This window comes from Ursus maritimus, unplaced genomic scaffold, assembly GCF_017311325.1.
Source record: "Ursus maritimus isolate PB19 unplaced genomic scaffold, ASM1731132v1 scaffold_20, whole genome shotgun sequence".
NCBI lineage: Eukaryota > Metazoa > Chordata > Mammalia > Carnivora > Ursidae > Ursus > Ursus maritimus.
In genome coordinates this window covers 15,583,655-15,608,374 of record NW_024424453.1, presented here as the reverse complement: position 1 = coordinate 15,608,374, position 24,720 = coordinate 15,583,655, and the positions used below count along the sequence as shown (strand labels likewise).

At 36.9% G+C, this 24,720-nt stretch overlaps 1 protein-coding gene across 2 annotated transcripts in view; it reads left to right on the top strand.

Annotated features, from left to right (window-relative positions):
* Nucleotides 1-1,381: 1,381 nt before the first annotated feature.
* Nucleotides 1,382-24,720, top strand: part of AGTR1 (angiotensin II receptor type 1) — a 45,031-nt gene continuing 21,692 nt past the window's right edge. For both annotated transcript variants that reach the window (XM_008707445.2, XM_008707451.2), the window contains exons 1-2: nucleotides 1,382-1,589; nucleotides 10,799-10,883. The gene's annotated coding sequence lies outside the window, so the exon portion shown is untranslated. The remainder of the gene's footprint in view (nucleotides 1,590-10,798; nucleotides 10,884-24,720) is intronic.

Here is a 24,720-nt window from a genome sequence, read left to right as displayed (position 1 = left end):
CCCCATTTGTTTAGGTCTAATTTAATTTCTTTCAATGTTTTATGGTTTTCAGAATACAAGTTTTACACCTTTTTAGTCGAATTTGTTCCTAAGTATTTTAATTTTTTGATCTATGGTAAATGCAACTTTTTTCTCATTTCATTTTTGGACTGGTCCTTGCTGAATTTGCTTATTAGATCTAATAGTTTTTTAATTGATTCCTTAGGATTTTCTAAATACAAGATCATGTCATTTGCGCATAAAAATACTTTTACTTCCTTTCTAACCTAGATGACTTTTATCTCTTTTTCTTGCCCAATTGTGCTGGCTAGAACCTATAGCACAATGTTGAATAGAAGTGAGGAGAGCCAACATTTTTGTTTTAGTCTTGATTTTAGATGCAAAAACATTCAGTCTTTCACCAGTAAGTATGATGTTAGTTTTTCACAGATGGACTTTACAGACTAAGTTCCTTTCTAGTCCTGGTTTGTTGAGTATTTTTATCATGAAAAGGTGTTGTGTTTTGTGAAAGCTTTTTCTGACTTAAGATGATCCTGTAGTTTTTGTCCTTTATTCTACTGATATAATGTATTACATCAATTGATTTTCAGTAAACTAATCTTGCATTCCTGGGATAAATCTCCCTTGATATGGTGTATAATCATTTTTATATGTTACTGGATCCAAGTTGTTAATATTTTGTCAAGGATTTTTATCTACATTCATAAGAGATATTTATCTGAGTTGTCTTTTGTTGTGATGTCTTATCTGGTTTTAGTATCAGGGCAATACTGGCCTCACTGCATGAGTTGGGAAGTGAACCTCTTGTTTTTTTGGAATAGCTTGTGAAGAAATTATATTAATTCTTCCTTAAATATTTGGTCATATTTTGTTCTTTAATTTTTATACTTTTAAACATGCACTCTGATAGCATGTCCAATAGGAGGACATAAATGCCCACCCTTTCACTCTGTAAACCTGATATTAATATATGGTATCTATGATCCACAACAGTATTGTCAAAGTTTGAGTTACAGGAAAGAGAAGTTCGCTAATTCCTCCTTTAAAAGTTTTCCAAGTTTAAAAAAAAAAGGGAGGGGGGGTTGGGAAACATTTATCTAGGGCGTGAACTGTTTCTCCTGTACCCCCAGCTCTCTCCCATTTCGCGACCCTCCCCAACGCAGGTTTCCAAGCCATGTGAGCACAGATCTGATAGGTGACACTGGGGTGTGATTGTGGCATCCTCCCGCTTCCGTCAGCATCTGGAGGGGGAGGAGATTGGGCTAAGAGGGTCTCCAGAGGCGGGGCGGAGGAGGAGAGAATGCAAAACAGTGCCTCGTCCCTTGGAACCTACCGAGCAGCAACGCCCCTCGCTATAAATCAAAGCTGCCTCGTCGCGGATGATTCCAGCGCTTGTCAGCCAAGGCCCCAGGCAGTGGCGACAGGCGCGGCTAGCAGCTCTGCCGTGCTAGGGCGGTGATTGATGGGGAGCAGCCCAAACGAACCCCAGGAGTGAGGGCGCACAGCCGGGACGAGGAAGCGGCGGTCGGAAACCCCGCACCAGCGCTGCCAGCTTGCGGTCCGACGTGGGCTCAGCGCCCTGGGCGCGGGTGAGTCGACACGGACTCCCAGGCCGGGTTTGGGGGCTGCAGGGCAAGGCTGGTCAGTTTCATGTCAAGGTGTCCTAACTGAGGGTGCTGTGCTGGTAGGCTCCCGGGGCGAAGGAGAGAGCGAGCTTAGTTCAGGCCGGCGCCCACCAGGAACGGGCCGCCCTTCCCCAAATCAGGTGAGGGGCGCCTGGGAACAATTTGAGACTGTTCGCTTCGTGCCCCCAAAATTTCATTCCGATTTGACCAGACTCTTTTGAGTACAAGCAAGAAATCTGCAGAATTGGGATGCAACCAAGTAAACTTTCTTCCCGAGGCTTTTAGCCAACTCTTGTCCTTTCACCATATCTTGAGTGAGAAGCCGGTATGACTCCGCGGGGCATCCATTTAAAAGCTGTGCTATTTCTAAGGTGAAGTTTAGAGTGCCCCCAACCACCCCCTCTGCTTCCCAGGCAACACCGCAGCACAGCTCATTTCCCCTTCACCCCTCCCTGCAAACCATACCAGTGGGTCCTTGGTACTGGACACCGCCCCCACCTGGAGCAAACTCTCCCACCTTCAGGTCTTCCCAGGTGCCCTTAGATTCATCAGATTGGCAAGGCGGAGAAGCCCGGCGTCTCCACACCCCAATCCCCACAGCCCTGGCCAGTACAACTTTGTAACTGAGGCGGGATTTTAAGAGAAGCTCTTGTTGGCTCCTTTCCTCCACACCACCTACCTAGCACCCCATTCTTCAGTTCCCTTAACTGTCCAGCCCAGTCTTTCTACACTGCCAGCCTGCTGCTTTCTCCCCAAGACCTCAGCAAGTCTTTCCCAAAACATCTGCCCCACGTCTTTGGGCAGCCAGTAGCGACCCCGCTATTGAACCCAACTGGGGCTTCTTTACCTTTTCTTTGTTTTCTGGTGGTGTATCAGAATTCCACTACTGGCCCTCAAAGCCCTCTCTTCTCAGTAAAAGTTTGCGTGCTCTTTTTTTCCTGGGATCAAATTTGGGACTTAGCTACATTTGTTTCTAGTGTCATTCAGAGAAGAGAAAGTAACAGTGAGGGATGCAAGAAATCTGGGACGATACTGTTCTGTTTTATAACTTTGTTGAGCAACTTGTTTCTCCTGAAGGTACCTCGTTCCCAACATGATTTTCTTGGTAGATACCATCTGAGTGTCCTGGGTCCCCAGGCATTTATTTCCTTTAGCATAAGCTGTAACCTTTTTGTAAGTTTTCTCTAACAAACTGTCTGCTTCCCTGTCTCCTGTAGTGCTTCCCTAGCTCTAAAGGCCCCACAAAGGTAATCTCTAGGCTGTGGTGGATTCTGCCACACTCACAGGCACACAGTGCAGGGGTACGGAAACGCCAGGAGCAGGGCAATGGGGAGACCCACTTAAATGGGTGTGTACTATCAGGAGAGTTATTTTACAACTCTGAACCTCAGGTCCCTGCCCTTAAGGTTCTCTCCAGTAATAACATTCCTTGATTCCTTTTCTTTCCTAGTTATTTGCTTAAAAAATAATAGTCTAGAATAATTACCCATTTAGCCCATGTTTGGGACCCTCAAAACTCGCTAAATAACTGTCCCGGTAAATTATCTATTCTGGAAAATCATTAAGTTTCCAGTGCTGGCTCCAAAGTCCGTACCCCCTCCCCCCAGATTATGGCTGGCAGTTCCCATAACCCAGTTTATGACTCAGGAAGTGTACCCCCAGTTGCCAGGTCTCAGTATTTGTTAAAGTTTTACAGTTTTTAGTGTCAAGTCTGTCATCTCCTCTGTCTCTCACTTTATTTTTTTTTTCCCTGACTTCATTGTTCTTTGTGCCCATCATGAAGCCTCCATTTCTGGTAAGGTTCTTCTTTGACCTTAAACTGAATCAAATGCTCCATCATCCAACTCAGAAGAAAGCTGGTTTTCTTCCACTGGTTCCACCGATGCCAAATAAAGGCTTATCTTCCTTGAAACCTAGAAAATGTCTTTCAGTCCCTTTTGCTTCACCAGTGCTCCCCATCCCAAGAGTTCTAAGCCTAAATCTTTCCTGTCACTCTCTAACCCTGGTTCAGTGTTCAAAAAAGAAACAATCTGTAGATTGTTCAGGTTTCTTACATTGTGTTTCTTTTTTTTTTTTTCTAGTTTGAGATAAGAATTCTGTGTGTGTGTGCATGTGTATACACATTTTTTTTGGTTTGTTGCTGCTGCTTATTACTGTTGTTACTATCACTAATTATTTGCCCTATGCGGGAGAGAAAAGAGTGAAAGAAAATTTAATCTGTTACTTAACCAAAGCCCCAGTAAAATACTTAGCTGAGAGAAGTCTAAAACTAGTACTTTAAATGTATAATGCATATTTTCTATAATTTTATCTGTGCCACCACATCCTTTTCAAGCAAGTAACAGATTTGCTGTATTTTGTTTTCAAATTTGTTACAGGGACCTAGACCAAGTCCCATAACACTTGCATGTTTTGGCTGCCTGATGCAGGCTCCCGGCCTTTAGCCCCACACTCATTAGTTTACCTAGTGCTTTGCCTGCTCAGTCATGACTGGGCTATGCCAGAGAGCCTCCCAAGTAAGTTAGCAAATTAAGAATTTTATTTAGATGTTTGAAGTAAATCCAACTGTTGCAAAGATTAGAAAGCTGTCTTAAAGACACAATGTGGCAAATAACAAATATAGAGCCAGACCAGCAAACTATTACAAAGCAGTAAAGGCCAGGTTAGGAATGCTCTTCTGCCCTGTTATCTAGTAAACTGGACAGATCACCTTTTAAACTCATCGCCACTGAAAAGTGCTATTATTTTTTCTTCTAAATGGTTCTAAGCCTTCCCTTTCAAAACTTCCTAAAGTCACTAGATTACAGGGTTTGTGTTCTTTGTCATGTAGTTACTTATTAAAATAGTATATCGAAGTTTCTATAAGCAAAAGTAAGTTTTGTTCCATTTCCAGCCTAAATTTAGCTGTCGTTTTACATTTTTAAATTTTATTCATTATATGAATTTTAGCTACCAAAATTCAACTTTTCGATGACTTAATATATAAAGCTATCTTAAATCAAGGAGTGTCAATAGGGATTTAAGGTAATATTCAACTGATTTGACAAATTACTACCATTACCCTATTAAAGCTCTATAATACATCCAAAATAAATCACAGCCAAAAAAAAAAAACAAAACAACTAAAGAGCTATACATGAACTATACATTTGCCAAATGTTTTATTAGTCAGTGGTTATTTTAATGACAAACATGACAACTGGAATAGAAAACAAAGTATATACCTAGAACAGTCATAGAAATGACAAGTGAATCTTAATATTAGTCATTGTATTAACATTGGAAGTTTTGCTATCTGATTTTTGATTCTCTGTAGCAGATGGTCACAAGGGAAAACAATTCCCTTGAGTGTAAAATCATCTTTCAAATATTTTACTAACATAGAATTCACTATATGCTGTAAATATTGTATGACTGCTATATTTTACATTATTCTTATAGCTCAATCTAGAAGTTTTTGTTTTATTTGTCTGGTTCCTAAATAGGTGCATTATCCAATGTCTTAAGTAGAAATAAATGTCTAGAATTTGTCAGTGATTACCAGAGTCTCCTTCCTATATCTAAGAATATTTTAAATGGTGTTGCTAGTCTCACATTTAATTACTTTTCTAATATTTAATAGTTTAGAAAATGGGTAAAGAAATGGGTATGCTTTATTTTTCCTAATCGCACTGTGCCTTCATTTCCAAGTCCTAAGTCTAAATGTCCTTAAAATTTAAAAATCAATCATAGAATTAATAATCATTCAGTTTGGGTCAAGTTTTATATGATTTCTTATTCACTGTATACACATATAAGCTGCTTTATTCTTCACCAAATGATGTTAAAATTTATTTATATCAATGGATTTAAAGTACTTTGAATGGTTAACTTCAGAGTGAGAATACTGGAGAACACATATATGATTGTATACTATTAAAAAGAGTTTATGATTGCTAATTTGCTCTCTACTATGTCTTTAGATATTTACCAATCAATATTAATCAAAGCTCCTCTATCCACCTTGGAAAATAAAGAATTATATGTATGAAATGTATCAACAATAGTAGAAGATACTTACAGAGGGAATACTATGGATCTGAGTGATATTAGCTCCTTAAGAACCCTCAAGTATAAAAATGGTCTTTGCCCTAGAGAGATGTTGGTCAAGCTAAGTACATATTTGGATATGAGTCTCTCCAGGCATCTCAGTGACACTGGGGTGGGAAGCCATTTTAAAACAAGCCTCCTTCTGTCCTACTTTTCAGACCAGGTGGAATGTCTAATGTGGTCACACTGTTTGAGCCCAGCCACTTCCACAACTTTCCCTTCTTTATGGGAGTATACCTCCTTTGATAATATATGCACCACGTCCAATGCATCCTTGTATTCTATTACTAAGTCACTTGCTTGCTTGCTTGTTATTTGTTTTCAGCTAATGCCATGGAAAATGTTAAACACATTTTTCAGATCCCTATATTTTAGAAAAGATACGCTAGAGAGAAACCATTTTTCTAACCTCATTTGAGTATAATATCCTATTACACACAAAAAATGACTTGAAATTGATGTTTCACTCTTACTAATTGGGGAACTAACTATTAATACTATTTTTTAGTCTAAAGCTGTAAAGGCAAGGGGAAAGTAGAGGAAAGCATAAGAAAAGGAGAAACAAAATAAAAGTTGAAATGGCAAATCAGTGGTTCTTCAGGCATTAGGGACAAAGTAAGGCAAGCATATTACAATCACCTGGGAGGCATTTTAAATCTGTAAATATTGTCTAAACATTCCTTATTCCCACTGCCCCTACTGAGAACCACTGTACTATAAATTAGGAGCAACCATCCACAATTACCTCAAGTGTCAAGGCAAAGATCAGCATCATGGGCATCACGTGGGATCTTGTTAGAAATGCAGACTTTCCGACTCCACCCAGACCCACTGAATAAGAATCTGCATTTTAACAAAATCCCTAGGTGATTCAAATGCACAATAAAGTTAAAGGAGTCCAAGTGTACAGAAACTAGGCCTTGTTTAGAATGATTACCTAGGGCACCTGGGTGGTTCAGTTGGTTAAGCATCTGCCTTAGGCTCAGGTCATTTCCCAGGGTCCTAGGATTGAGCCCATCAGGCTCCCTGCTCAAGGGGGAGTCTGCCTCTCCCTCTGCTCCTCCCCTGCTCATGCTTGTGCGTGCTCTTACTCTCTCTCTCTCTCTCTCTCTCTCTCATAAATAAAATCTTTTTTAAAAATAGAATGATTACCTAGAATTTATTTTATTGGCTTTTTAATAAACTAATATTTTTTGCGTAAAGCTAACATTTATTGAGCACAGATAATATGCCAAACACATTCAGCCTTTAAGACTGTTTTTATTTAATCCTCACAACATCCCTATGATATAGGCACTGCTTTATCCTCATTTTATAGATTGGGATACTGAGTAATAATGAGATAAGTAACTCACCCAAATGTGGTAACTGGTAAAGATTTAAACACAGGAATTTTGATTCCTGTGCTTTTAGCTGCCACCCCACACTATCTACATTTGGCTGCCTGCTTTTTAAAGCTAACTAATTATTTGAGAATTTATTTATCATTATAATTTGAAATCAAAGAAAAAACAAGATCTATTTCATTTTAGTTGTAACATTTGCCTGTCATCTTACCTTTAAGTGCAATAATGAAGAATTCTAGAAATTCCTTCTTTAGTTGGAAAATACATACTAAAACTATGACAGCTCATTATTTAAAACTTAAGGTTTGATATCTCTATGTTTTCTCATAACTTACCTAAAATTTACTTTTTACCTTTTGGTGTTCTGATGCTGTTTAAAAAAAAAAAAAAAGTTTTCTCTTGAACAAGTGATTCCCTACCTACACAAACTATTCAGGCTACCAACTCAAATTATATATCACTCTTTCAGCTTTACTATAAACAATTATCTATAAGCATGGTTCACAAAACTAGTTGAATATAGTTACTAACCAGTCAGTCTGCAAGCAAATGGTGACTTCTTTTAAGCCAGTGACTTCCCAAATGATTGAGTCTCTGAACAATTTCTCCTAGTGCATGTAGATTCTCCGAGAGCTGTCAGTTGGATCTGGCCAAAAGCCTGTTGTTCTGACAGGGGCTCATTGATGTTGGTCAAAAGACAGAGGTGAGTCTGGGTTCCCTGTGATCATGTTTGAGAGGAGAGGTGTGTCAACAGGACTGAGCAGCTACAATTTTCCCAGTGATAAAGGGACATCCTTGGGAGAGGGAACTTCACCAGCTGCTTAGATCTGGAAGTTTAGGCAGCACTAACAGTACAGTGTCTAATTTGTAACTTACGGCTGAGGACACAATCAACCCAGGGCTGCCATAATGCCAAGTTGTAGGGCGGGAGCGCCCAGGAGACATACTGCACATAGCAGCAGAATTTCTTAGAGCTAATAAATGATAAAGTAACAGTGATTCTCTTCCTTTACAGTCCTGCTGGTCTCACTGAGTATTTATGACTGTGGCTGCACAGAATCTGCACCTGATTTTTTCTAAATAAATTGAAAAACACACCATTTCTTCTAGTAAACTTCATACATTTATACTTTTATCATCACATACACTTTTCTTCACTTTTGACCCAAACTCTACTCGTTCTCCAATTCAAATGCACTTTACATGCTTCTAAATCTGTGTAGTATGCCACGAGAACAAGAATGTTCCATTAACCCAGCTTTAGTAATCTTTCTGTTCAAATGATGTCACTTCATATAAAACACATTGTACCATGATGGATCCCAGCCCTTACCCTTCCCACAGTTAATTGCTGCCACTTTATCAGGAATGGAAAAGAATCTGATGTGATTCCTATGTAATGATTTCTTGAATGTGTTCTGGCATTTGATCTACTAGGTTAATAGAATAAATTTTTAAGAGAAACACAAATCTATTCTTTAAAGTTCCTATTAGGTTAAGCTATATGATGGGACATTACATAGTCATTTTTACATATTTAATAATATTTAATGACAAGGAAAGATAATCGTAAGTGAATAGAGCAATATATAAAACATAAATCATGAGTGTGATCCAGCGTGTGTGTGTGTTTGGTAGATTCTTGTCAAGGTGCCATTATGGCCTTGCTTGGGTCATTGGTGTTCTAATGAAAATAGTTATATTAGCACTCGTGGTTAAAATCACTGATGTATTTTTAAAATGTCTGCATCTTTGTAGACCAGATAAGACTAGAAAAAATATATAACAAATCTTAAAAGCTTTGGAAAGTTATTAAGATCAAGGCTAAGATCAAAAGTGACTTTTTTTTTCTTTCTTTTTTTTTTTTTTTGGTATGTGCTTTCAAAATCTCTATTACTTTTATTTATACTTCTTACTTTCTATTTGTCTCAGAATTTCTATTACTTTCCTTCCAACTAACTGTAGATTTCAGATCTTTAGACAACTGCTACTAACTCTGCAGAGAATGATACTGGCAAATCCAACCCTTTCTCTGATTTTTTTTTTCCCCTAAGATACACTAGTGCCTTACAGGAGATCACAAGGTTCATACCATGGTGGTATTTTTTATAAAAGAAATAATTTTATGGGAAATGTCTTATTGCTATAACAATAAAACCACTGAAATGCAGGGATAAAAAGAGATTCTTCTAATGCCAAAATCATTCCAAATAAGAATGTTATAGTAAAGTTGGTATACATTGTGGTTTAAAAAGTAACTATACTACACCTATTGTCTTCTTGAATAACTCTCCAGCTTTAAAAAGTTTCTTACTTAAAAATGTCCCCCAAATCCATAAAGAAAAATACTGGCTAATTTGGCTACATAAAAAAATTAAAATGATCATGTAGTAAAAAGGACCATAAACAAAGTAAAAAGATAAACAGGAACTTGGGAAAGCTATTTGCCACACATTACATGTAAAATGCTAGTTTCCTTAACATAGCATAAGCTCTTTAAAATGAGAAACAGCGAACGACACAAATGAAAAATGAGCAAAGGCCATTGCTGGGCAAAGTAGAAGAAGAATAACTACAAAAAATAAGAAAACAAAACAAAACAAAGCTCAACCTCCTTCATAACTAAAGAAATGCAAATCAAGACAAATATATACTTTTCATTTATCAGACTGAGAAAAAATTTGAGATTTGATAAAAGTCAGATTTTTAGCATCGTATATTGGTATAATCTTTATAGAGGACATTTTTTAAGTATCTCTCAAAAACATAGACTATACCGTTTGCTTCAACAATCATTTTTAAACTTTTCTACTGATATATAGCTTAAAAAATACATATGTATAAATAGGATCATTGTTCTTATGCAGCCAAAAAGGGACGCTGAGAAAGAGAAAACCATAAGGCCCATTAACAGGGGGCCGGTTGAATAAATCATCATGTATCAGTGCAATGAATGAAATACTGTATAGTCATCAAAATAAATGAGGCAGATGTATGTATACAGTATAGATAGTTCTAGCCATATTAACAAAATAGCAAAGAGTAGAATAGTATGATGTGTAAAATGAAAAATGTGGATATACACATTTGTATACATGTGTATGCTTTTTTAAAAATCCTAAAAGGATACATATGAAACTGCTGGTAGTAGTGATTCCTAGAGACCATTACGGAAAGCTAGGAGACATGAACTTTTATTTTCATTCTGTTTTATAACTTGACATTTATACCACAACCATGTATCACTACAATGAAAAATAAAAACAGACATACAGAAAAAAAGATCTCTTAAAAATATTTTTTTTTCAATTCTGGTACAATAACACTTATATAGGTTTATATTAAAAATAATCACTTATCAACATTTAATTGTAGATTCACAAGTAAGTATCTAATCTATTATATTTCTTATATTAGTAGTTACATCTACAGAAGTGTTTTAGAATAAGATTGCACTATTATACCCAAAAACATTGTTTTTCTCCTCTAGTGTGTATCTACAAGGGTATGGGGGAAGATGTTGACTATATAACCAGGAAGAGGATGAAATCACATGACAGGCTGCCACTTGGTACATCCTAACTCTACATAAGGACAAACATACCTTTGATATGCACCAGACGGTTTCATTCCCTTCAAAAACACATTTAAGATGTAGTGTTAATACTTACACTGTTGATTAAAAAATGAAAATCTGACCATATTCAGTGAATCCCATTAGTCTTTTTTTCTTTTCAGATTAAATACATGATAAATTGGTCTAAAATGGCCGAGTTTTCATCTCAGTAAGACGCGGAAGCCATCCCAGAAGTTCTGCATCCAGGTAAAATGTCTTACACCTATAGCACTGTATCTGTCAGTGGTTTTTCTCTAATATGTCAACAGTGGAGGTAGCACAAGAAGTCACATACACCATTGTCTAGTGACAGAAACAGAGGAAGCAGAAAAGAATGAAATTCCAGTCTTATCTCATCCCTTATATGCAGCTTAAGAACATAAATATTTACATAATTTTAAATGTAAACAAGGTGGAATTACCATGATATTCATGTATTAATGTAAACCATGTAAGAGATATGCAACCCCTTGGCAAGGATCTCCTTGTGGCCATTGGTGGATTGTTCTTCATACTATGTAGGACTTTCAGAGAACCAGGAAGAAAATGATTGTTTTCTCTCCTCAGCCACCCAATGGGGGATTTGGGCTCTATGAAGCACTCACTTCCAGAAGCACATGTCCAAAGACCGTATGTCCAAGAACCATAAACCGTAAAGCTTGACTTGCTCACCTTCAGAAAATCCAGATGTCTCTGAGTGTCATTCTTACAAAAGCTTCCCTTACTCCAGTAGGATATAGGCAGAGGGCAATGTGAAATTGGAGACAAGGTACCCTTTAATACCCATAGTCTAGCCCTCTAATAGGCATGAATCCCATGGAGTCATGCAGCTTGGCATTACACTCAGAACCTGAGAGGGCAGCGTGGGTAATCAGAGACTGCTCTGTCCATCTATTTCCTGTCACGTGGCCCTGCCTAATAATTTTCATAAAAAGACTCCTGGATTTTCCAAATCAAAAGATTTTTTTCTCCTCACAAAAACTCAGCTCAAGGAACAAGCCCTCAACCTCCTAAATTAACAGGGGAGAGACTCCCTAGTCCCTCCAGGGAGAATAAAGAGAGTAGCTTGTCCCCTTCACAATATATTGTGATTACATTTTATCAAAGCAGAAGATAAATAGGATAGGTGGTGGGTGGGTAGACAAATGTTAGAGGTGATTTCATTCTTCTTTGCTTCATTGGCAAATGGGAAACAGTTGCTGGAAGGCACTCCACGGTGGTATTAGGAAACTATTTAGGACAGCTTTAATCTTGGAGGCAAAAATAGTAACATTCTACAGAGTTCTGTCACTGGAAATCTTTAGGTTTGGGGGGGGGGTTGTTTGCTTTTTTGAGGTGTAGTTAAGCTTACAAAGCTGGGCTGTACATGTTTTCAGCAAAAATCCAGCTCTAGAAAAAGTACATTGAAATATATATCCTAAATAGGAAGCTTTATTTTATATCCAAACAATCCTGAACAGAAAGAACACTTTGTCCATAATACTCCATCAGCCTTGTAACAAAGAAGCAAGACAGTGATCCAGGGGAGTTCCTGATGGAAATGATTCTATGAAGAGCCTCCCTTCTCCTATTCTGGAAGCTCTCAGTTTCTAACAGTCACACATTTGTAGCAAAACTTTCAAAATAATATGATGTTTTGCTTACAAATAACAAAACAGTGGGAAAAAAACCACTCTATGAAATCTTAAACTTTTTCAAATCATTAAGTTACAGATGAACAGACAAAACGTGCTTAATTCAAAGAAGTTATTTTTTGTTTGTTAAAGAACTGATGCTATACCAATTCTGCTACTAACTAGCAACTTTGCTTTTGGTTTCTTGTAAAATAATTTCCAAGGCCCCATCCCAATCCATGGGCACTCTATTGAAATACAAAAGGTGTGTTCAGAGTTCTGAACAGTGCAGCGTCGGTTTTACAAACTTAAAGCTAAAGAACTCTGACCTCTTATCGATTTAAACCAGTAATGTGTAAACAGCATTTCAGAGCTTGTTTTATAGGACCCAAAGAATTTAAGTTGAAATCTACTTAGGACAAATGAGGAAAACCAGGACATTTAAAAGAATAAATAAAGACCATATTCAGTGGCTTAAAATCTGTAGACCTGCACTGTCCAGTATGGTAGTCATGTGCCATGTATGGCTATTCAAATGTAAATATACATTAATTATCATTAAATGAAATTAAAAATTCAGTTCCTCAGTTGTGCTAGCCATATTTCAAGTATTCCAATAGACACGTGTAATTAGTGGCTACACTGTTAGCCAGCACAGATTTACAACATTTCATAGAAAGTTCTATGATACTATTGCTATAAACAACTTACTAATAATTGCAGTGGACTTCCATTGTTACTTGATAAGAAATTTTAATGCTCTTTTAAACTTATTTGGAAATTTTAAAGTATTTTTTAAGTTCTGATTCTCTCAGCTGTAGGTTATCTAGTACATAGTCCTCACAGTACTTTTCCCTTTTTCCTATTTATTTGCATATTAAAATACATGAAATTAGTATATTATGTACTCTTCTAAGGTTAGAGGTTCTTGTTTTCTTAAAAATCATGAGAACAGGTACATACAATTATATTGAACTAATATATAGCTGCTGGTTTTTTTACCTGCATCATTGACATCTCCAAGAAACAAACTGGAAAAGATACAGGATCATTTCTAAAGACCCATCTATTTTTTTCTTCTTTTTATTCTGTGAGACTTTTTTTCCTGCAATGATAGATATGTCTCAACTGTACTCACATAACTACAGATGACATAACGTTTTCTCAGAAATTGGAGAGCCAAGCAAAATAAGTATTAGATGACTTATTTCTTTTTTTCTCTTTTTATAGAAATGCACAAGATATTAGAAGTCTCTATTTTTGTTTCCAAATTATATGTATCACAGAGAGCAATAGTCTGTTTTCAATTTTTAATTAATGTAATCACCACCTGTTATAGTATATTCTTAAAGTTCTTAGTCACCATTTTTCCACTAATATGATCCCGTTATTAAAATGTCAGTCTCAATTATTTTCTAGTCACTTATACCTTGTAGTTCAATTACATTTGGTTCCTGGACTAATGGTTGTGTGTTACACAAGGCAAAAAATTAAAAACAAATTTGTCTTTGAGTCATCGAAGCATCAAGGATTTGAAATAGCTATATAGCTAACTATAAAGAAAGCATATAAATATCCAGCCTATATTCCCTTTATGCATTTAATAGTGTTATTTTTCAATAAAAGCATATATAATAGAAGTTTGCACCCAGTTTGGAATTATCAAGTATGAATCCTTGAGTCTTACCAATGAAAAAAAGGCAAAGTAAAGGGTAGTCATTTGAGGGTGGTTCTTACAATAAACAGAAATATGGCTTTCTTTATAGAGTAACAGGTTTACTCTAAAGAACCTATTACCCACAGTATATCTATAGAAACACTGTTCTGAGGCTTGAAAAATAGAGCTAGATATGCTTAGCACATAACTGACCATATAGGAGACTCAAATTTAGGTTACTGTTAATATTTTAAATAATTAAAAGAGTTCAGAGAACTGGCATCAAAATGTGGAGGCTCTGTTTTGCTGGCAGAGAGAACTTTTTGACTAGTACCAAAAATATTGTCATCCTTTCCCTTCAACTAGTCATTCCTTTTAAGACTTTTAAAAAGATTTAGACATATAGGAAGCATTTTTTAAATTCCAGAAAGGTGTAAGATATCTTAGAAATATAATAACACAACACAGATCTGGTGAAAGGTAGTTATCTGGAACTAGGTCTTATGCACCTTTCCAGAACTTAAACAAATGCTAGGGGGCCCTAGGACAACAGGCACAATGTCATACTGCAAGTCCAAAATCCAGTCAGAAACAGCCTTCCTCCTCCTCTCATCCAGGCAAGGCCAAAATACTTCTACACACAGCATGGGTCACCATAGAAAGCAAACAGAGCTACTGTAGATAAAACTAGGCAGTGGATAAAGGCTAGACCCTGAACCTTGGCTCCTCAGTGATACTCCCAAGTCAAAGAGGAAGAACAAAATGGGCATTTCACTGCTTCTGGTCCCTCTAGTATGGTCAGCGTACACAGCAGGAGGATAAAATAATTGTCTTAACAGTGTAAAGCAGGAAGTCCAAACTGCTTTGGCAATGTGAAAGCAATGCAAATTCGAGTCACTGATGACAACAGCTTCTCATGTGATATATAAGATACTAATAGGTCAGCCATATTTTATTCAACTTCAAACCCTTAATGAATGCTTATCTTCATTTTACATAGAACATATTTATCTGTACACAGTTGAACAAATAGGGAGCTTTGGAAATGGCCCTATTTGTGAGAACTATTGCCCACAAAACATAAGCTTGGTGGGACAACTGAAGTAGTAGTAGTAAGCTCCTCTTGAATTTCTGCTAGAATTTAGACTTAATTAGATGGATGAGTTAGACAGAACTTACCACCTGAATTAAAGAGTGAGGAATAGAATATGCACCAATTAAGTGAAAGAAAATTCATACTATGAATTAAACAATAAATGTCAATTAATTAAAATTCTTATTTTAGCTTCCTTAAGATATATGACAAATTAAACAGACTTAATTTAACATCTTAAAATGAAGAGATATAAGTAATCTATTTTATGATTTTTATCTTCTTAGGAAGATGTTGGCATCTTTAATTTTCATATTTAATCAAATTTTTTCTGTTTTTAGTTTCTATGGTGTCACTATCCACCAACTCATATTGGTTAAGTGTGTGTATATGTATATGTGTGTGTGTGTGTGTGTGTGTGTGTGTGTATATATATATATATATATATATATATATATATATCCCAAGAGAAACTAATTCTGCAATCCTCCTCAGCAATTCATTCTAACAATTAAGAACCCTTAAGCTAAATAGAATAATTCATTTCACAGGAAACCTTTATTCAATATGTATAATTAGTTTTAGTTAACTTTATTAATGAAATGTCGCAAATCAATTAGGTTTGCAATAATCAGATGCTGAGGACCCAAGAGGGGCCATATCTCTCACAAGAGGGGAAGGTGATATACAATTTAGTTGGGAAGCAAATGTAATTAGATTTGATCAGTTGAGTATTCCTGTCCTGATGTGGAGTCAGGCACATACCCAGACCTGAGTATCTAGTTAAAAAAAAGTAGAAAAAACAATGTGACTTAGAAAAATGTCTTCATGGTCCTGTCAGCCACATACTGACAGCTGAAGTGGGCCTTTGAAACCACAGGTAGATACATTTTCTTCAGACAGTGCTCTTTTGAATTTATTTTTCAAATCCAAATGCCCATAAGTAGGGCAGTATATAAACTCTCCTGTTTATCACAGACCCCATCATTACCTAACGCCTTACACAGGGTGCTTCACACATTTATTTAACTGCTCAAATCCTGATGACATTTCAGTTTAAAACTAGTGTGATCTAGAAGTTGGTTATTTAATGAGTATTGGTTAATCCTAAAGTTTCTTCCTCAGACTCTAAAATAAAAATATCAAATAAAATGCCATGACAGTAAGAATCCTTCTGAATGAGAATATTAAATACAAGCTATTCCTATTTAGGGTTGTAGTTTGCAACAGATTCTGCTGTAATTCACTGAGTATTTCTGTCAGATACCTACATGCCAGGCACTATTCTCAGTCCTGAGGACAAAGTGTGAGCAGCAGACAAAAACCCCTGGCCTCAGAGAACTTTTATTCTAGTACATGTAGACAGAAAAACAATCAAGTAAAATATGCAATATGTTGCATGACATGGAGAATGGAAATGAGAGGGGAATGTACAGTTTAAAAGGGTATTTAGAGAAAGTCTCCTTAGTAAGAAAGAAGGGACTGTGGACATCTGGGGAAGGATTCCTCTCGGCAAAAGCAAAGCATAAAGCAAAAGCAAGGGCCCTAGGCCATACTATGCCAGCAAATTCAAGACACAGCAAATAGGCCAATATCCTTAGAAACCACAAAAGAAGAAGGTATAACAAAAGAGAGATCAAGTTATTGAAGGGTAGCAGGATTAATAGGTAGAAACTAGAGACATTAAGAATGGATGCTAGAAGAAACAAATGGAATTTTAAACCTAAATGATTTAAAGACTTAAAATGCTTTGAAATGTAGTGAAATGTTTCCAAAATGGAAGATTTTAAAAAGAAGTCAGGTCTGTGATTCAATCCCCAACAGTTGGTTCTGTGGCTATAACTTGAACTCTAAATTATCAAAAACGTGCATTTGATGTCAGTTCCTCCTGGACACCCAACTGATGTGTTTGGGGCCTTTGGTATACTCCAAAAACACTTTGCCTATCACTGACCTGTAATCCCTTGTCTCTGGGCCTGAAAGTAAAACTCCTCAAGTAATAAGAGTTGGGGGTACACAATATTGCCATTATTTTTAGTGAAAGCTTTGCCTTCTTAGACAAATATACCAGTGAACTTAACACCAGTGAACTTAACAAATCCCAGGGATACCACCAAATACAAAATGATTTCATTTATTAGTTATCCCATTTCAATTATTTTATATCCAAGTCCAACAAAAAGAAAATTCTAAATAAGAAGATACATGTGGGATTATAAATATGGCATTCATCCACATATAACAAGGAATAAAATTACTTAATGAAAAATTTCAAATTCAACCAACTCTACAAATGTAAGATAGTCTGAATGAGAAGGAACAATCCTGATTTTACATTATATTTTAGTGGTGTTGTTTTCTCATAATCCCCATGCTTTTTTCCTGTCCTGCTATTCTTCAAGATTTCCTAATGAGGATTAGGGAACAAGTGTATTTAACAATCTGTATTTGCAGGTTGGAAACAAGAAAATGAAGACTAATAGTTTCTCTCCTGCTAATTCGATTTTCTACAGCTCCTCTCCTACCAGCATAGGCAAAGAACTTAGTTACTATTTCTAGCAGATGGGGCCAAGGAAAAGACAAGCATCTGTGATGTCATGCTTCCCCCAAATGGGCCAGCTGCCCTATGGGCCTCCATTAGAGACTTCCCCAAGAGTAATAAATGAGAAGGGATCACAAACAGAATGAGGAAAAAAAATGCAACTTCCTTTATTCTAGAAAAGCAAAACTCAATGGCTAGTTAACAATGCTACAGTAAATGTTTTTGTACATTTCTTCTGCACATGTGGAGAGTTTTAGGGTTTGTACTCAGAAGTGGAAATGATGATTTGCGTTCCAAAGTGGTGGTGATATAAGGAGATTCCTGGAAATGGGGTTGTGCTGAGTTGACAGAAAGACATAGGGGTTCCAGTCCTTAACTGCCAATGTGTGACTGGCTCTCTAAACTGAAATATGACCCCAAAAGAACTTCTTCTGGTATACTTCCAGGCCCTAGTTAATAGTACAAATGGTTACTTATTGATAACTATACAGGAATTTATTTCCCAGTATCCCGCATATCAATGACATCCCATAAAATCAGCCAGGCAAGGAACTAGAACATTTTAAAAGTATACAACACATAACTTTAAATGAGAGGTTTTCCTTTTCTCACACAAAAACATGAAAGTTGGTTTGAACTGATGTGGACTTCTGTCCAGGTGAGTGCCTCTGATTTCAAAAAGCATGTACCTCTTTTGTAACTCCAGCGTGTCCTTGGAAATTGCTGCATAAAGGCCAAACTGCCAAGTCTAGTCCTTCTCTGAGAAAAACCTTTTTAGTTGTATGTCAGTAGCTGGTCTTTGTTCTCTTCAGTGCTCATTGCAAAATACAGCAATTCTAATTCTAAATCCCAATAGTATTGGAAAGACAAGTTGAGTTAAAATAATGCCTGTAATTTAATCAGTATTCGGTCCCTAATAAAAAGCTAGTCACAGCTTTCTTCCAATCCCTCTCCCACAGATTTCTCTCCTGAAAGGAGATACTTACTATACAGCATTTTAGGGAAAACAAACTTTCCTCAATTGCTAGGGCTGGAGTAATGAAAGGTTTGAAAATAGTATTTTAAGCACGATCACATTTTTTCTTTCCATTCCCTGAGGTTGAACAGATGCTTAATTTCACTTTTTTAACTTCCCTGAAAATAATTTCTCTCTCTACTTACCTATTATTTCAATGCAATATTTTATCTTCATAATCTGGTAGACTCACATTAGTCATCATCCAGATCAGGAAAAAAATAAGTGAGATGTAAAGCATCTAAATGGCAAATCTTCTCACTCAAAAAGCTAAAAATATAAAATCACAAATCTAGGAGTGAATCATCCTTGAAATTCTCCCAACTTGGAGTTTAGTTTTATGGGTGAAAACTTTGGGAGACAGTTTGGGAAGCAACAATGCCAAGTACTATTTCATACACAATCTTAACTTCCCACAACAACACTTAAGAGGTAGCTATGATTGTTGCGATTTTATTATATTGCTATTTTATAAATGTAGACACAAAGCAGCAGAGAAAATAACATCCATTAACTGGACACTTACTGGATCAAGCACGGAGTCAGTCACCTCATCTGCATTTTCTTACTTAATCCACCAAAAGGCAAGCAAACAAACAAACCCTATAGGCAAGGTTCTCGTACTGGCTTCATTTTTTCACAGACACCAAGCCTAAGGGGTCCACTTTGCTAACCGATGTCAGGACCAGAACTGGAATTTGGGACTGACTCCAACACCCTGGTTCTGACCATTTCTTTTCCAGATGTAACCCATCACATTCTCCAGAGCCTGATATCTTCCTGCTGTTGCTTTTAATTAACTGCTACACCATCAGCACTTTTTTTTACATATACATATATACATGAACACCTTGTTAATACTTGCTTATACTGATACAGGGTGCAAGTTTAAGCTATTTTGAATAGTAGGAGAGTCCAGAGCTCTGAAAGGAATGTTGAAGATAGGGTAAAGTATATATTTTTCTGTCACAGTTCAGTGAGAAAATTGTTAATTCATATGCCACCAGCCAGACACAAAAATGCAACAGGAAATGAAGAAAACACGTAACAACGTTAAATAATGCAGTCTGTAGTACAAATTAGTGCACTGTGAATTAGTTTCCTCTGCTGTAGAATTGATCATTTGGATTATGTAGGCAAGCAGGGTAAGACATTACTAAAATTATCCTTGAATCCTAGCTTTGAGATCTATGGAAGACACTAGGCAATTTGCCTGAGAATACATAGAAAATACTTTTTAAAAGGATAGGGATGGGTTATTTCCCTCTCCGTTAAATATTAGCCTTTGAAATGAACCCAGCTGATCTGCTAAATAACACTTGCAAATTGTTATGTTTTAATAAAGTGACAGGCTGAGAGAGAAGCCACACTAGACCTGCTTATGCTTCTGGAAGCACTACAGGCCAGGAACATTATGCAATAATGCTTTTTAAAAGAAGGGAGCCTCTTAGCATTACACCTTGCCTGGCAACGAATGTAGCCACTTACTCCAAATGCAGGCATAATTAGAATCTATGAAAATCTAGCATCAGAATCCCAAACCCCTGGTGCAATACACAGTAAATTACAGCTTTTATGTCTGTAATATTTTCAACCATTCCATTTAAATATGTGAATATATGAGTGTGCTGTGTTTCAGGGAGCCTTGCTCTTTAAGGCTATGGAAAGGTTTTACCATTATTAATCAGATATCCTGTAACAAGGACACCTCATTTTTAAACTTCTGGAAGGCTCAGAGCCTGCAATGCTACTGGCAGAGGGCAGGCCCAAATGCACTACTCTAATAAAAAATCCCTGAGCAAACATGGAACACAGTGAAAACTTGAAGGACCCAATCCACAGTAGGCACTACTAACAATCATCACCTCAATTACAGCTTCAACTATGCAAACCTAGGCTTATTTGTTAGTTTATAAAATTACAGCAGAGCCTTACAAAGTTAACCTGAAAGAACATTAATTTTTAAGCTAATCTTGGATGATCAATAAAAGAAAATCTTATTTTAAAACCCTCATAAAAGTTGTAAAATCAGGGTCTTAAAACTGAGAATAACTTTTGTTGAAAAAGAAAAAGAAATGCTTTAAAATCTAAAGTTAAAAAACACAGACATCTTAAAATAAATCAGGAAAAACGACTATTTCGCAGAAAATAAATTTTGCTCCTCTGATTCGTGACTGGCCATTGAGTTTTGAGTTTGAGTATGAAGCTGTGTTCAGCTGTCTAGTGGAAATAGCAGGGGAAACAGGTTTTTCTCCTTCATTTCCTAAAGTGTGGTGATTTTTTATTCCCAAGTGTTATGTCTTAAAAAGATTTTAAATCTTAAAAAATAGATATTGAAATTGAGAACTGAAAGTCTCAGCTACTTGGGCATAATTTTTTTAAATAGGTAATACAGACCTCTAGTGGTTGAACAGTTTGAAAACCTCTGCAAGGAAAGGAAATTGTGAGGCAACTGCAGGCATTTTGAGGAGGAGGGGAAAAAATTTTACTACTTAAAATTACTCGCAAAATTCACATATTTCACACACAAAAAAAGGTAAGCATGTGCTTCAAGGGAATGTGAAGCACTTGCCATCCCTTACGGAGCTCCTTGGTTCTCCTAAAATAAGCAAGGACCTTCCCACCAAAGTTCAGGGAAGAAGTCTGGATCTGTATTGATTTTCATCCAAAAGATGAACATCCAGTTCATCTATTATATGAACGGACCTGACAGATATTTGTGTTCCATGAAATAGATTTCTTTTCCTTAGTACACGGTTTTGCCTCACTGGGGCTCTTCTTCTAAATTCCCCATGAAAGGGCTCCCCAGGAAAATGCAAGAACCCTCACACAGCCAATGCTTACCTGTCCTGTTCCCCCATCTCCAATGGCAGCCCCATGCCACCGCCACCAGAGTAGGCTTAGTGACTGGGCCCCTCTCCAGTCTACAGGAAGGGCAAACTGTTGGATCCATGCACAAGCTTAAATGATTACCAAAGTGTCCCTCTGGACTAGGCTTCTAAACTTGAATGTATGCACAAAATAACCTGAAGAATCTTGTTGAAATGCAGATTCTGGCTCAGTAGGTGTGAATGGGGCCTGAGATTGCTTTACCAGTAAGCTCCCAGGTGGTGCTTATGTGGCTCATCCAGGACAGGCTGGGAGTAGCAAGGAAACTTTATAACATCTCTATTTTTTTAAATTACACTTTTTATTTTTAGTGATTTCTTCATCTTTTTTTAATGGCATCTCTTAAAATTTAATTTTTGAATTTATAAAACTTCTTAAGTCCTCTTTCACTTGACTACATACAAGTATCACTGGGAACCTGTTACTCAAGTTTTGTAAAGATGCTCTTACATTTTAAAAATGGACCCGGTGTCATCTGTTTAGCTTGGTGAGTTCACGGTGGTTGTGAGCACCTCTCTAAGCACTTGCGACCATTGGGCACTTGTAGCCACAGTTAAATATCTGACCAGCCATACTGGGACAGTGGGTGAGATCAGGTTTTGTGCATGTTGAAAAACTACCTAAGGTCCCAAAGTAACATCCACATCATAAAATCAGGCAGAGTGAAAAGCACAAGTAAGAAGCAACAGATCAGAGTAAAAATGGGAAAATATATTTTTCAGACAAAATGTATTATAAGTCCATCATCTAAATAATTTCCTATTATAGCATGTTGTCAACCTTAATTTTGAAATCCATAATTTTAGAACTTATGTCACGGAGTAGTCTTTAAAAGCCTCTTGCAAACTTTTAACATCTAGTTTCAAATCAAAAATAATATATTAACAAGCTGTAGCATGGAGGGAGTACATAAATTATCATCATTGCCCTGCATGAACAGTAATTCACAGGTTTGGCTCAGACACAACTTAGATGAAATAATTAACTATGTACAGTACTTAACAGTAAAAAAGTAATTAATCTAGCTGCCTCATACTGGTTTGGCCTAAATAAACATGCAATAAAAAAGCCATACAATTTTATTATTTTCTCACATTACTAAGTTGGAATTTTAATATGTCAGAAAAAAAGATATCTTTTCTTTAAAAAACATCACTTTTCAAATGTCAATGTACTGATTATAAGCCGAATGAGTTCCAATATTTATAATTGTGGGCAGATGTTCTTAATTTATAATTGTGCATTTTACTTCACAGGAGTTTGGTAAAAGTGATTAAATTAAGGTGAAAAAAGGAAAAAATCAAATTTTTTAACCACAAATTACACAGGCTCTCTTAATGGTACTATAATCGTTGGTGGTATAGCTTTGGCAGAATGTTTCAGATAAACCTGTTTTTTGCCCCATGGGTTCTTGGAGGAGACAAGTTGTCTTCTGGCCTATAGACCCTTTACCAGTAGGTCCACAGGTAAAGGGCAGGGTATTATTTGGAGTGAGGGCAACAAATACGGCAAGTGTCCCTGTTTGGGTAAGAGAAAAAGGTTCAGGTGATTTCTGCTAGGGAGAAAGTTCATCCCACTCAGGTGTTATGTTGTGTTTTGTTTTTTTAAAGTTCACTTTCAGTGTATGGATACTCCTTTGCTTAATCTCATAGACTATGACATGTTCTCCCTATGTGATTCCATCGATTAATCACTGTATTATTATCACATATAAATAAATAAAATATATATGCATATATGAAACAATGATTTTTATATATGTGAAACAATATATGAGGAACAATGGCTTTCAAGACAGTATACATCAGGCAGCAAAGGGCAGTAATCTCTAAAGGATGGGAAACAAATGAATTGAACCTACAGTTGTCCCAGCTCACTGCCTGGAGATTGTTTCCAGACATGGCACAAAGAAGAAGAATCCAGAAGGAGCTCCCAGGTCTCCCTGAGCTGAGGAGATGGAGCTAGGAGTCCAGAGAGGCAAGGAGCTAGAGTTCACAGGGCAGAGTACCAGAGAGTTTTACACAGGAAGGGTCCAGTAATCTGCAAAGTATCCCCCTTGTGTTTCAGTGCATGTGTATGAGTAATCATCCAAAAGCATTAGAGGGGACAACCCCAGAGAACATCCAAAACCAAAAAACAGTTCCTGTTCCCACCAGAGTAAAGAACCTGTAATTCATGGGGCACCAGGTGGTATACTCAGAAGGATTTTTTCGCCTCCATAATAAGAAAAAAAAAAAAATCAACCCTAGACTAAATGCTGCTCTGGTCCCACCTAACAAAGCTTAAAAGCCAGATCTGAAGGGATCAAATCGTTTGCAAGTAACTTAGCTGCTTCTCAGAACAAAGCTGGAGAATATTCGTAAGAATACAAAAACATCCAATAATCAACAAGGCAAAATTCGCAGCTTTTAGCATCCATTCAAAAATTATCAGGCATGCAGAGATACGAAAGTACAATCTATAGGGGCGCCTGGGTGGCTCAGTCGTTAAGCATCTGCCTTCAGCTCAGGGCACTTCAGCCCGCATCAGGCTCCCTGCTCAGCGGGAAGCCTGCTTCTCCCTCTCCCACTCCCCCTGCTTGTGTTCCCTCTCTCACTGGCTGTCTCTTTCTCTGTCAAATAAATAAATAAAATCTTTAAGAAAAAAAAGTACAATCTATAAAGAAAAAAATCAGTCAATGGAAACAGACTCAGTAATGATACAGATGATAGAATTAATGCATAAGGATATTAAGTGGTTATTGTGTGTTCATATGTTCAAGAAGCTAGAGGAAAGTGTGAACATTAGGCAGAGACATGTTACATATAAAAAAGATTGAAACTGAATTTCTGGAGATGAAAACTACAGTATCTCAGATGAAAACATACATTGAGTCTTCAGATACTAAGATGTTCCTTCTACTGTACCCATAATATTCTTTCCTGGATCCTGAGTTTGATTCCAGCAGCCTAATACTTAATAACCTGCTTATTACTACAACTCCAACAACAGGCAAATGTTGCCTTTAGTAAGTTGTTACCAGCTAAAGACAACAGCATTTCTGAAGCCATGGAGCCGTCATGGGCCATGTGGCCCTTTACCATCTCACTTTGATCCCTTCCCCCCTGACTCCCACCTGTCTCTGCCCAATGAGCAGATTCCACTACCTTCCATAGACTGCTACTTCTTCATTCTAGCATAAAGACTTCTCAGTAAAGTAGCTGCTATAGGTCCTCAACATGGCACCTCCTGAGTT